A 14,615-nucleotide genomic window follows, 5' to 3' on the forward strand; every position below is an offset into this window, starting at 1 on the left:
CGCTGCTGCTAAGCGGTCCCCACCTCGGAGGCCCGGCGGGCAGTCAGAAAACCAGCCGCCGGCGGTTACAGCGCACTTTGGAGCACCACCTCCGTTGGGCTCAGTTTTCCTGGGCTCTGGAATCACAGGCGGTTGTTTTGTTTTGTTTTTTTCATCCACGTGGTAGGGTAACAATCGTCAAAATTCTAATTGAGTCTGAGTTGAGTCTGAATTAGGGCATGAGTTTCTTGATATATGTGTGAGCATGTACACATATACATATATACATTTATTCAGAAAAAAGTGATGGTCGCACACATTTTTTATTCAATTTGAAATAAAAAAAGCTGCAACAGTAATAAAAAGCTGCAGTGTTCCCTTTACTTCATTCTTTCCTTGTTGACTTTTTCACGTTTATTCCAACACCTTCCTTCTCTTAATGACTCTTTCGTTATTCTTTTTCCAAAATATTTGCATCATTTTTTTTTTTTTTTTTTTTTTTTTTTTTTTTTTTTTTTTTTTGTACCCGGGATTGAACTCAGGACCTTGTGCTTACCAGGCAGGCACGGCGACAGTGAGCTAAATTCCCAGGCCCTTGTATTTATTTGTATTTTCAGGACAAGGTCTTGCTATGGTGCCCAAGCTCGGATGGAATGCAAGGGCTCAAGTGATCCTCCTGCCTTAATTTCACAGGTCCCTGGGAATACAGGCACACTCCATAGTGTCCTGCTCAACTATTCTTTTTCTAAAGTATTTAAGTTGCAGACATGATGTTTCCCTAAATAGTCCAGTAGGTATTTCCTCTTAAACAAGGCCACTTCTAAACAACCACAATGCAGCCTTCCAAACCAGGAATTCAGCATTGGTACAACACCATCTTCCAGCCACCAGACCTCTCCAGATTCCTCCAGCCATCTCTATAATACCGTCTCCTCTCTGGCTGGGATCCAGTCCAAGAGTATAGGTTGTATTTTGTCATCATATTTTCCTATATTTTGTAACATCTCTCTAGTCTTGCCCTGTCTTCCTGACCTTGGCAGCCTGAGTAGAAGAGGATTTTCATTCTGTAGGATGACCCTCTGCCTGAGTCTGCCCACTGCTTGCTCAAATCCAGATCCAATTCTCTGGGTGTTTTACAGAGTTGGTAAAAATTTCACTGACAGTTGAGTTACTGCCATCTTGGTTTCTGTTGTTGTCTTCAGTTTTTATTTTTCTGTACCTTATTAGGTATTGAGGGGGAAATGTAAAGACTGTTAGATGCAAAGAGAAACTGTCCCTCATACAGACTTTTAGAGACACTTAAAATTCCTTGCACTCTGTAAGGCTGAAGCAGGTGTATCACAAATTCAAGCTCAACCTGGGCAATTTAACAACTTATCAAGACTGTCTCAAAATAAAATTTTTTAAAAGGACTGGGGTTGTAGCTTAGTTGAAAAGCCCTGGGCTTAATCCCCAGTACCACACAAACACCACACACACACAAACACACACACACACACACACACACACCTTTTTAAAGGACTGGGGTTGTAGCTTAGTTGAAAAGCCCTGGGCTTAATCCCCAGTACCACACAAACACCACACACACACAAACACACACACATCTTTTTTCATTTGAAATTTAAGTTACTTCACTTAGAAAGAATTAGGAGTGCCTCCTGTCCCCCCAAAAATAAGGCCTGGAAGGCCATTACATTAACTCAAAGTGAAAAAGAATCCTTCACCTTTTCTTTGGGGATCTTACCTTTCAGCACTTCCCACTAGAAACAAGCTGGGCTAATGTGTTGGCTACACCACTAGCAGGGTTAACAGTGAATCAAAAGTGTGTCTTTCTACAAAGAACAGAGAAGAGGAAAAGACATAGGGTTGCGTCCAGGCCTGACCCTACGGAAATGCCATAGGTCATTTCTCCACAGGGACTCTAGGCTCAAGTCTTGCTTGTGCATGCTGCTGGTCCTCAGAGCCCTTAGCACAGGAAGATACCTGGGAGTCTTACGAAGGGCTTGATAGAAGTGTAGAGCCCCAGGGATGGCAGAAAATCTGACACTAAGCAGGATCTGGGGGTTTGGGGGGCAGTATATTATGGGCCTGAGGGGAAGAGCTTCTGCAGCATGGGGGTTGGCATGACCTTTGGGCAAGTCACTCAAATTCTCTATGCTGGAAGGAAGTAAGACACCAACTAGCCCATCCACAAAACAGTAACAGCTGATGCTTAGACAGTGGAGTCTGTCCCTGCAAGATTCTAAACTCAACCTATGCAGTAACTTTCTTCCCACAACAACTTCAAGAGGGAGGTTCTCTAGCTATTATTGCTCCATGGAAGAGGAAACTAAGACATAAAACAGAAGTAATCAGCTTTCACATCCAGAAGAGAGCAAGGCTAAGATTGAAGGAGCCTGAGTCTGTAACCACAAATCTTTCCTGTTTCATGTAATTCCCTCTGACATTGTAAGTGAAGGCTGTAATGGCTGTGGTGATTTGTGAACCAGCTAGAAAGTCCAGAAACTCAGCTTTTGTATAGACAAATCCTGCTGGATCAGGCAAAGGGGTGATCTAAGCACCACTGCAGAAGCTGCAATCAGTTGGTTGAGGAGTCAGTGAGATACTCAGCTCAGTTCCTGGTACCTCATTTCAGAGATATGATGAAAGGTGTGTAGGAGCCACTTTGGAGGGCCTGGATTCCCAGTTGTGGGATTTATGCAGTTTATTAGATCTAAGAAGAAAGACTGCAACAAAGGCAGGGCTTTTAAGAAATTCAAAAGACAACAGGTAAAGCTCCTTTGGGAGGTACATGAGGAGCCAAGAGACATACCTGTGCTGCAGATATCCTGCTGCTTAGGTCTTGTCCTGTTGGAATAAGCCACAATGGCCTCCTTCTTGAGGTCCTGCTGACAAGCTCTTCTTCTAAGTATCTGGATCCTCACATCTTCCAAGAACACCCAGGCCTCTTCACTTCTCCTTGACTCCCATTAGGGCTTGGAGTTCTCATTGTTTTCTCTCAGAGATTTTCTGTCTTTCTGGATATGAGGATCCAAACTGATGGACACTGGGATTCCACACATTTTGATTTAGGGGAAAACTTGACCCTAGCAATTATAGTTGTCATGTAATGGCCTCCCGGGCCTGATTTTTGGGGGACAAGGAGCAGTTTCTCCACCAAGAGAGTGAACACATTTTGGAGGAAGAGGTGACAGCAGTTTGAGGATGAGGGAAGTCACTAGTTTAAAGGAAAAAGTGCATGTTTGGTCAGTAACTTTGAGTGTTGTTTATCAACTAATTCCCATCCCCTTTTGCTCTGAATTAATATAGCATTTACTGTTCATGTACACAAATTTGCGCCCAGGTCCAAGCCTCTTTCTAGACCTATACCATGCCTGTTGGAAAGACCACCCCACCCCTTGCTGTGGGTTATACATAGCTCTACCTCTGCCTCCAGAAATTCTTGCTGCAACTCAAAAGCAAACAATCTGAACTCTCAGGTTATGTTTCAGTCTGTATTCACTCTCTTGGTTGAGAATCTGTTCCCTGTCCCCCAAAAATCAGGCCCAGGAGGCCATTACATGACAACTTAATTACTAGGGTCAGATTTTCCCCTAAATCAAAATGTGTGGAAACCCAGAATCCGGCAGCTTGGATCCTCATACCCAGAAAGACAGAAAATCTCTAAGAGAGAAGGCTAGGGTAGTGGAGTGCCAACAGTACACCCCATGTTGTGGCAATTGTCACACCTTCTAGTGCCACAAAAAATCCATGTCACAGAGGGTTGCAGCTGTATAGAGTTCCCACATTGAAAGCAGGATGGACAGTCACTCCAGGGTGACAAGTTGTCTACTTCCCCCAAGTCAACTAAGAACTTCTCTCTGTCTCACCAGATGGCTCCAGTCGGTCTGTGGAGAATTTGTTTATCTGCTTCTCTCTTGGGGAAATTGCAACTTTTAGAACATGCTCTGGAGAAGACAGCCAGCATGAGCATAAGAACTGACCCAGACTATAGGAAGGAAGGAAGGAATTATTCATATTTACCCTCCCCTGTCCCACCACCTCTCCATTATCTTTAGACCATAGATGGTGGTTGACTAGACTGATAATGAACAGCTCCTTGCTACTCCAGAACATCACCACCTCCAGGTTTTCAGCACCACAGGACCCTCCCTGTGAACTGAATGTCCTAACTACTTCTCCTCCCCACTAAAATGTTGGCCTCATGAGCTGCTCTTCACTGTTGAATCCCCAAAATTTAGAAGAGTGCTTGATACATAGTAGAGTCACAATAAATATTCCCATCAGAATCACAGCAGACTTCTCAACACAAACCCTCAAGGCAAAAAGAGCCTTCAAGCCCTAAAGGAAACAACCTACAACTCAGACTGATGTGCGCTGCAAAGCTATCTTTCAAAATTGATGGAGAAATAAGATACTTTCATGACAAAGAGCACCTAAGGAACTTCATGGATACCAAACCAGCACTCCAAAAATTTTTAAACAATATCCTAGGAAAAGACAATGAAGATCACAACCCCAGGAAGCCCAGCAGAATGAATCCATCAGACACAAGAAATTAAGTGCAAAGGGGGAGAATCCAACAAAAAGAAAAAGTCATGACAAGGATATGTCGATACATATGAGTTACAACCATCAATGTTAATGGTCTCAATTCACTAATCAAAAGACTGGCAGAATGGGTCAAGAAGCAAGATCCAATAATATGCTGCATATAAGAAATGCACTTAATTAAAAAAGAAACTCATAGACTCAAAGTTAAAGGGTGGAAAACAATACTCCATGTGACAGGAACCTGAAAAAAAAGCAGGTGTAGCTATCCTATTTGCAGATCAAATGGATTTCAAACCAACACTGATCAAGAGGGACAAAGGACACTACTACATCCTTGTAAAGGGAAAAATGCAATAGGAAAAGATGACAATCATAAATATATATGCACCAAATACTAGTGCTCCCAACTATATAAAACAAATACTAATGGTCATAAAAAGTCAAATAAGTGCTAATACAATAGTAGTTGGGGACCTCAATACCCTCACTGTCACAAATAGATAGATTAACTAGATAGAAAATAAACAATGAAATATAAGAGCTCAATCAAACTCTTGAACAAATGAACTTAACAGATATTTACAGAGTGTCCCACCCCACAAGTTTAGAATATACATTTTTTTGGCTGCACATGAGACATTCTCCAAAATAGGTCACAGACTTGCTCATAGAACATGTTTAAGTAAGTGCAAAGGAATTGAAGTTATCCCCTGTATATTATCAGACCACAGTGCAATGAAATTGGAGATCAATAGCAAAAGAAACTGCAAGAATTTCATAAACACATGGAAATTGAACAACACACTTCTGAATAACCAATGGGTCACCAAGGAAATTAAAGAAGAAATCAGACAGTTTCTATAATTAAATGACAATGTTAAAACAGCATATCAGAATCTATGGAACACAATGAAAGCAGTCTTACATGGGAAATTCATAGCACTGAACACTCATATTAGGAAAACAGTGAGCTCAAATAAAGAACCTGATGCTGAACCTCAAACTTGCAGAAAAAGAAGAGCAGGACAAACCCAAAGCTCATACAAGGGAGGAAATTATAAAGATCAGAGCAGAAATCAATGCAATGGAGACTAAGAGAACAATACAAAAAAAATCAATGAAGCAAAGAGTTAGTTCTTTGAAAGAATAAAAAATTGACAAACCCTTAGCCAACCTTTCCAAAAAAAAAAAAAAAGAGGGGCCAGGGATTTAGCTCAGTGGTGCTACTGCCTGCCTCGCAAGCACAAGGTCCCGAGTTTGACCCCTGGTACCCGCCCCCAAAAAGGAAAGAAAAACCGAAATGCAAGCAAATAGTAATGAAAAAGGTGAAATTACAATGGACCCAGCAGAAATACAGAGGATCATCAATACCTACTTTGAGAATCTATATGCCAAAAAGAAGGAAAACACAGAAGAAATGGACAGATTCCTAGGTATGTATGAATTACCAAAGTTGAACAAAAAAAGACCTAAAAATTCTAAACAACTCAATATCAATCAACAAAACTAAAAATATAATTAAAATCTTACCAACTAAGAAAAGCCCTGGTCCTGACTGCTTTACTTCTGAATTCTACGAGACATAGAGAAGAACTATTGCCACTGCTGTTTAAACTCTTCAATGAAATTGAAAGAGAAGCAATACTCCCAAATTCATTCCTGTAAGTAAGCATCACCTTGATCCAAAAAGCAGAGAAAGACCCAACCAAAAAAGAGAATGCTAGAACAATCTTGCTAATGAACATAAATGCAAAAATCCTTAATAAGATACTGGCAAATATAATGCAGATCATCAAGAAGATCATGCAGCCCAATCAAGTGGTATTTATCCCAGGGATGCAGGGATTCTTCAACATATGCAAATCAATAAATGTAATATACTATATTAATAGAGCCAAAGACAAAACCCATATGATCATCTCCATAGATGCAGAAAAAGTGTTCAACAAAATCCAACAAGCATTAGTGATAAAAGCCCTATAAAATATTGGAATAGGTGGTCTACCTCAAACTGATAAAAGCCATCTATGAAAAACCAACAACCAATATCATACTAAATGGTCAAAAACTAAAGTCCTTCACACTAAAAGCAGGAACAAGACAAGGATGTCCTTTATCACCACTCCTATTCAATATAGTTTGGAAACATTAGCCACAGCAGCTAGACAATAGAAATAAATAAAAGGAATAAAGCTAGGAAAAGAAGAAGTCAAATTGTCACTATTTGCAGATGACATGATACTCTATGTAAAAGACACCAAACTCCACCAAAAGTCTTCTATACTTAATAACCAAATTTAGTAGAGTAGCTGGATACAAGGTCCACACACAAAAATCAATAGCTTTCCTGTACACAAAGGACAGACTCACTGAGAAAGTAACTGGAGAAACAATTCCCTTCATGATAGCATCCAAAAAAATGAAATACCTAGGAATCAACCTAATGAGAGAAAGCAAAGACCTCTACTCTGAAAACTATAGCACTCTGAAAAAAAGAAGAGATTGAAGAGGATATCAGAAAATGGAAAGACATCCCTTGCTCCTGGGGAAGAACCAATATAGTGAAAATGGCCATACTTTCAAAACTTCTACATAGGCCAGGGACTTAGCTCAGTGGTTCTGCCACCTGCCTCATAAGCACAAGATTCTGAGTTCAGTCCCCAGTACAAAAACAAAAACAAAAATAAGAACAAAACACTTCTATATAGATTCATGCAATCCCAATTGAAATTCCATCAGCATACTTCACAGACCTTGAGAAAACAATCCAAAAATTCATTTGGAACAAGAGATCTAAAATAGCATAAGCAATTCTATGCAACAAAGACAAGGTAGGGGGTGTCACAATCCCCAACTTGAAACTATACTACAAAGCTACTGTGATAAAAACAGCATGGTACTGGCAAAGAGACTAGGGACTAGTGGAACAGATCAGAAGATGCAGAAACAACTCTAGACATGCTCAGCCACCTCATCTGCAACAAAGGAGCCAAACACCCTCACTGAAGGAAAGATAGCCTCTTTAATAAATGGTGCTGGAAAAATTGGGTTTCAACTGGCCAAAGATTAAAACTAGACCTATATCTCTCAGCATGCACTAAACTAAAATTGAAATGGATTAAAGTTCTAAATATTAAAACAGAAACACTAAACTGGCTGGAAGAGAAGTTAGGTAGAACTCTTGAAGACACTGGCATAGAAAAAAAGATTTCACGAACAAAACTTCAGTTGTACGTAAACTAGCACAATCAACAAGTGGGCTCTCTTCTTATTAAAAAGCTTCTGCACTGCAAGAGAAACCACCGACAGTGTGAAGAGACAACCTATAATGTAGGAAAAAGTTTACCAGCTGTTCCTCAGACAAAGGTCTGCTATCCAGAAAACATAAAGAACTTTAAAAAATCAGACCACCCAAATTTAATTATCCAATCCAAAAACGGGCATCTGAAATGAACAGACATTTCTCAGACAAAGAAGTAAAAGCAGCAAATAAACATATGAAAAAATGTTCAACATCACTGGTCATTTGAGAGATGCAAATGAAAACAACACTGAGATTCCACCTCACCCCAGAAAGAACATCTGCTATCATGAAGTCAACTAATAACAAATACTGGCAGGGCTGTGGGAAAAAAGGAACCCTTCTGCATTGTTGGTGAGAGTGTAGACTGGTGCAACCACTGTAGAAATCAGTATGGAGATACCTCAAAGAACTAGGACTAGAGATCCCATTTGACCCAGCTATTCCCCTGCTGGATATCTTCCCAAAAGAATTAAAAGAATCTTACCACAGTGATATATGTGCATCCATGTTCATAGCAGCAGTTTGTAATAGCTAAAACATGGAAACAGCCCAATTCCCATCAAATGGAGACTGGATAGTGAAAATATGTTTCTTTTTAATAAAATGGAGTACTACTTTGCCATAAAGAATGAGAAATTAGAGACATTTATAACTAAATGGATGTACATTGAGACCATACTCAAGTGAAATAAATACGGTGCACATGTAAATACAGAATAGGTTCTCTGGTGTGAGAAACTGAAAGTGTAAATAAGGATCAAAATGTATAATAGATAATGTGAAATAGGAAGAAAAGGGGCAAAGGGGAAGTGGGAGGGGTAGGGGAAAGGAAAGAGAGGAATGGAATTAACATGAGAAAATTAAAAAATGGAAACAAAGTCGTTTGTTTCTCCCTTGTAAATAGGGAGGGATGGAAGGGTTGAATGGAGGGCAGGGAAATGGGGAAAAAATAAGAATCAGGATACATTATGTAAAGGTATAAATCTCCAGTGATGAATGTCATTATATTGTATACCTAAAATGTACCAATAAAATTAATTTTTGAAAAAGAAATCAGCTTAGAGAAATTAATAGAATGAGTAGAAAAAAACATAAATGAGGATATAGAATATTTGCATAATCAAAATAATAAACTTACTCTAATAAATATGTCAATGGAAGACTAATTAACAAGCAAGCATACAATAGTCCACAAAATCTCAGTAAATTCCCAAAAGTAGAACAAGTTATTTATTATTGGCTTCTAATAGTACTTAACTAGGAAAACAAAAAAAGTAGAAATATATACAAAGAAAACATATACATAAAGTCTTATATGTATACAGAGAAACCCATACAAAAAACAAACACAATCACACTTGTGACTATCTATTTAAAAATGAATAAATTACCATGAAATCAATTCCAACAACATATTAAAATACCATGACTAAGTTTGTATTCAGGAAATTCAAAGATAATACATCTTTAGGGAATTTTTACTAATATTTCTTATGTTAACAGATAAAAGCATAAATATTTTTATTAGCCTTTTTATAGATGTTGAAAGCCCATTTGTTAAAATGTGACATGCATTCCTAATTTAAGGGAATTTCTTCCACTTTATATAATTATCTGACATCAACAAGTGACGTAGAACAAAAGTGGAAATAGTCATATTAACATCAGAAACCGAGAAAGTATGTCAGCTATGTTATCACTATGAAACTACCCTAGTAGCTTATTCTTGATCTCTTACCAATACAATAACAAAATAAACAGAATTAAGCTATAGACTTCAGAAATGAGCAACCACAGTCATCATTACTTGTAAATAGTGTTTGTCCAGAAAACCCAATATAATTAACTACAAAAAGAACTACTAAGAATTCATATGTATATGTTTAATAAAGTGGCTAAATACAAGATAAATACACAAAAGTAATAGCTTTCCTTAATATCATAATCTTATTATATATAATATAAAGACTTTCCAGTGAGAGACAAAATGGTGGAGCAGTAAGTGCCAGCAACTCAGCTTCTCCAGGACAAAATGTCTATAGAGTCTGGAAAACAACAGTTTGGAGAGGAACCAAAGTGAGAGGAGTGTACATGGGAACTATCACAAGGGAACTGAGAGAAGAGAAGAAAATAAGATAGTGATACAAAAGATGTGGACCACACAGCAGAGGAGAGATCTCAGCACCAGCCAGGAGACAAAGTGAGACTAACAACTTTTCTGCTCACAGAGAACTGGAGAGGAACACTGGGACTGGGAGAATCCTATACAATGGGAGACAGTAGGAAAACCATGAGACACTTCTTCCTCAGTGGCCCTCCAGAGTAAAGTTTCTAAGTGACTGTGGTACAAGTGCCTGAGAACACAGTTGCATTGAGCAGGAGCTGGTAGAGATGCCATTTGTAAGCAAGGGCTGGGTATTTGAACCCAGGTCCCAAACAGCCCCTTGGCTGCATCATAATGCCAAGTTCACAGGGTAAATGAAGGGAGGAGTCACAGGAGACTGCCAGAAGTTGGACAGCAGACAGGGTGGGGTGGGGGATCCTACTGAGAGGCAGGGATTGGTGATCACAGAGTTGGTTCCTGTAGTTAGAGGAAAACCTCAGCTGAGTTACACAGGATTGGAAATTTACATTGGCACCACAGTTCCCACTGCTAAAGGGAGACCCAAAACAAGGTCATATGGTATGTTATTTCTCAACTAGCCCTTATAGATGCCACTATAATGGTTTAGCCTTTTACTGCTATAGTTGAATTGATTGCATAGGAATAATCCTGACTCAGTGGACAATTTAGTACCAGTGAACTTGTCTGCTGAACCCACCATCACACACAGGGAGAGGGACAGCAAGAGTTCCTAACCTAACAACTCAGACTGGATCAGATTCTGCAACAATGCTTGCAACCTGGCAGAAAGAAGTCCTGAATCTGAATTAACTTCAATATTGCAGTGGTGGGATCAGAGGAGTTATTGGGGACTGGGCACTTAGACTCTCTGGCAAAGAAGGTACTTGGGAAATCACATAGGCAATGTCTTGTTGGAATATATAATCTCTGTTCCCATCAGACATTTTATTGGTTCTAATTTTTCTGTTTCTTGATTTGTTTAGTAATATAGGATTATGGTATGTTCTTTTATGGTTTTGTGTATTTATTAGGTTGTTATTCTTGTATATTTTTTCTTTAATTGGCTCCAACTTAATAGGTTCTAGGTTCTTTCCCTAAGCTTGGCTCTTTATCTAGTTTCTTCATCTCAAACCCCTGAGACAATATTATTAATATTTTTCTTTAGTCTTTTTCCAAAAATGTAAATTCCTCCTCTCATGTTTTTAAATTCACCATACGTAGCTCTCTCAGCCACTCCTATCTTCATTAGTATTCCTCAATCCTCTCCATCCTAAGTCTTTGACTCTTCCATATGTTACCTAGCTTATTGTCCTCCCTATAAGCAAGTTCTGATAACACATAGCTTTCCTCAATCACAAAGTGAACCCTTACTCCCATATCTCACCCTTACCCCTACAAAATATCCTCTGAAAATTCTCAATACTAAACCTTCAATTCAATTAAAAGTCCTCCAATAAAATTAGACCCCACATCAATCTTTTATTCTCATCTACCACTATTCTCCCTTTCCAACTTCTCCCTTAGTGCCTAACACTACTCATTCAACCACCTCCCATTCTCCCCACCCAACCTCACCTACCTCTCTACAGAGCAATGACAAATCATTAACTATCATAGTGTGTACAGAGAACAGACAAAGAGAGAAGAATAACTGCAAAGACTATCATACAGATGTAGTGTAAGATTGAATCTGTGGGTGCTGTTATAAATAGAAGTGATTCAGCAAAACAGAAGGTCAAAGTCAAAATCACTTAAAGTAAATAATAGAAGTAAGTATTAGCACTGAACATACAAAAGTGAAAATTATTCACAGGGAGGCAATATCCTACTAAAAATCTCCATATAAGCCACAAACTCTCCTCACTTCTTTAGACCCACCCTGCAGTAACACCCCCCCAAAAAAAACTGGAGAAGGAAAAGAGAAGGGGGTATATATAATTTAAATATATATTTTTTCAGATACAAGTAGGAAAATGGGGAAACAAGAAAATGGAAGATCTCCAAACCCACCCCCAATTATCCCAAGGTAGAGCAAAGGGTCACAAAGGGAGAAAAAAACATACCAAGTAGCAGAAATCTATGAAAAGTTCTTAGAAGGGATAAAGAAAATAGATGAGTTCCAAAAGGAAATGAACCAAAAATTCAGCCATTACACTCAATATGCCCATAATAAATTTCATGGAAATGGGTAAACTGGATAAGCCAATCAAAGCAGTTCAAAATTTGACAACAGATTCGTCAAGAATACGAAATCTTCAAAAAGATGTCAGATGTAAACACCTGAAATAAAAAACAGTATAGAATTCATACATTGCAAAATGACCAATGTAAAAAGTGTCTGATATGGAAGACAAAATAGTAAATTATGGTAAAGAGCTCAAGTAAGCCAAAAAGATAATAAGAGAACAAGAGGAGACCATCCATCAGCTACTAGATGAAAACAAAAAGACCTTTCTAGAGTAAAATGGATTTAGAGAAGAACTAGAAGATGGACCAAATAGATTCACTAACATGCTTACAGAAATTATGAAAAAAATTTTCCCAAATATAAGAAAAAAGTTAAAATACAAGTAAGCAATGCTTGCAGAACACCAAACAATTGTGGCAAAAGAAGTTCACCAAGGAATATCCTCATTAAATCCAGTTTCAATAAAGGTAAATCCTTTAGAATCCCAACAGACTTCTCAGCACAAACTCTGAAGGCCATAAGAACTTGGAATAGGGCTGAGGATTTAGCTCAGTGGTTTTGCTGCCTGCCTCACAACACAAGATCCTGAGTTCGATCTCCGGTACCACAAAAAAGAACTTGGAATGAAGTATTTCCAGCCCTAAGAGCAAATAATTTCTGACCCAGATTAACTCACCCCATAAAGCTATCTTTCAAAACAGATGGAGAAATAAGGTATTCCATGAAAAAGACAGGCTCAGAAGATACATGAGTGATAAACCTGCTCTAGAGAAAATACTCAAGAATATTCTTGACAGAAACAATGAACTGGATACAGCTAAAGACACAGAGGAAACTAGTGAAGTCAGTGGATAAACAGCAACAGAAGCCTTCAGGAAAAGAAAAAGCAAATATACCAACAGATAAAGAATGAATACGTCTCAGTAATATCTTTCAATGTTAACAGCCTCAACTCTCCAATCAAAATATTAGCATACTGGATGAAAAAACAGAATCCAGCAATCTCTTGCTTTCAAGAAAGTCATCCAAAAAGATATTCATAGACTAAAAATTAAAGGATGAAAAACATTTCATGCACCAGGACTCTGAAAACAAGCAATTCTAATATCAGACATAGTAAGCTTAAAACTGAAGAGACAAATAAGGTAACTACATGCTAGCAAAAGGAACAATCCAACAATAGGTGATAACATAAATAAACATATATGTACTGAATATTAGAGCACCTATCTTCATAAAACAAAAAGGCTGAAATTAAAAGATCAAATAAACAGTAATACAATTGTTATGGTTTGTGTCTAGATAGTCCCCTAAAGCCTCATGCAGTTATAGATGGGGTGTTTCTGAGGTAGCTGAATCTAGAGTGTATGATGCTAGTATTGAATGTGTGATGTTTGGATCAAAGGTGTGATTACTAAATTAGACCACTGATTGGTTTGGAATAATTCTGGATATGGATAACGGGAAGGCCCATCTTGGGTGTGAGTGCTATGTAGCTACCTTAAGGACATGTAGCCTAGATAGAATATAAAGGACAGAAAGAGAGCTGTTGTTATTGCTTGCTGCTTCTTCACTACTTTGCTGCTTTGCTGCCTTCTGCCTGTCATGAACTGTTTCTCCTCTGCGATGCCCCTTTGCCATGCCACCCTGTCTTGGAGCCAGCCACTATGAAGTGAAACCTCTACAAACTTTAAGCCACAATAAACCTTTCCTCCTTTAACTTTGGGTTTTGGGTATTTTGTCTCAGCAACAAGAAAAATAACTAAAACAATAATCACAGTAAGGGATTTTCATACCCCATTTCACAAAGAGACAAATCAACTAAACAAAAACTGAAAAAGACATTTCAGAGCTGAACCATATCCTTAAACATAGAGTCTTAATGGATATATATACAGAGTATTCCACCCCTCTAGAACAGAGTATATATTCTTCTCAGCACATGGTACTTTTTTCCAAAGTAGATCACATACTAGTCCACAAAATCTGCTTAAGTAAACATAAAATAATTGAAATCATCCCATGTATATATAAGACCACTGTGCAATGAAAATGGAAATCAGTGACAGAATAAATTCTGGAAAAGGCAAAAGCTCCTGCACAAATAACAACATACTCATGAACAACAAATGAGTCACAGAAGAAATCAAGGAAATTACAAATTTCCTTGAAAGTTAATGACAATGATTGTACAATTCAATAAAACCTCTGGGACACTATGATGGCAGCCCTAAGAGGAAAATACATACAATCAATGCTTACATTAGGAAAACAGAGCAAGCCCAAATAAATAACCTTATGAGAAACCTTAAGATACTTGTGAAACAATGATAAACCAGCTCCAAACCAAAATTAAGGAGGAAAGTTATAAAGATGAGAGGAAAAATTAATGAAATTGAGACTGAAAGAACTATAAAATAAAAATTAATGAATCAAGGAGATGGTTCTTCAAAAGAATAAATAAA

Source organism: Fukomys damarensis, unplaced genomic scaffold, assembly GCF_012274545.1.
Source record: "Fukomys damarensis isolate Sample0158 unplaced genomic scaffold, DMR_v1.0_HiC HiC_scaffold_2, whole genome shotgun sequence".
Classification (NCBI taxonomy): Eukaryota; Metazoa; Chordata; class Mammalia; order Rodentia; family Bathyergidae; genus Fukomys; species Fukomys damarensis.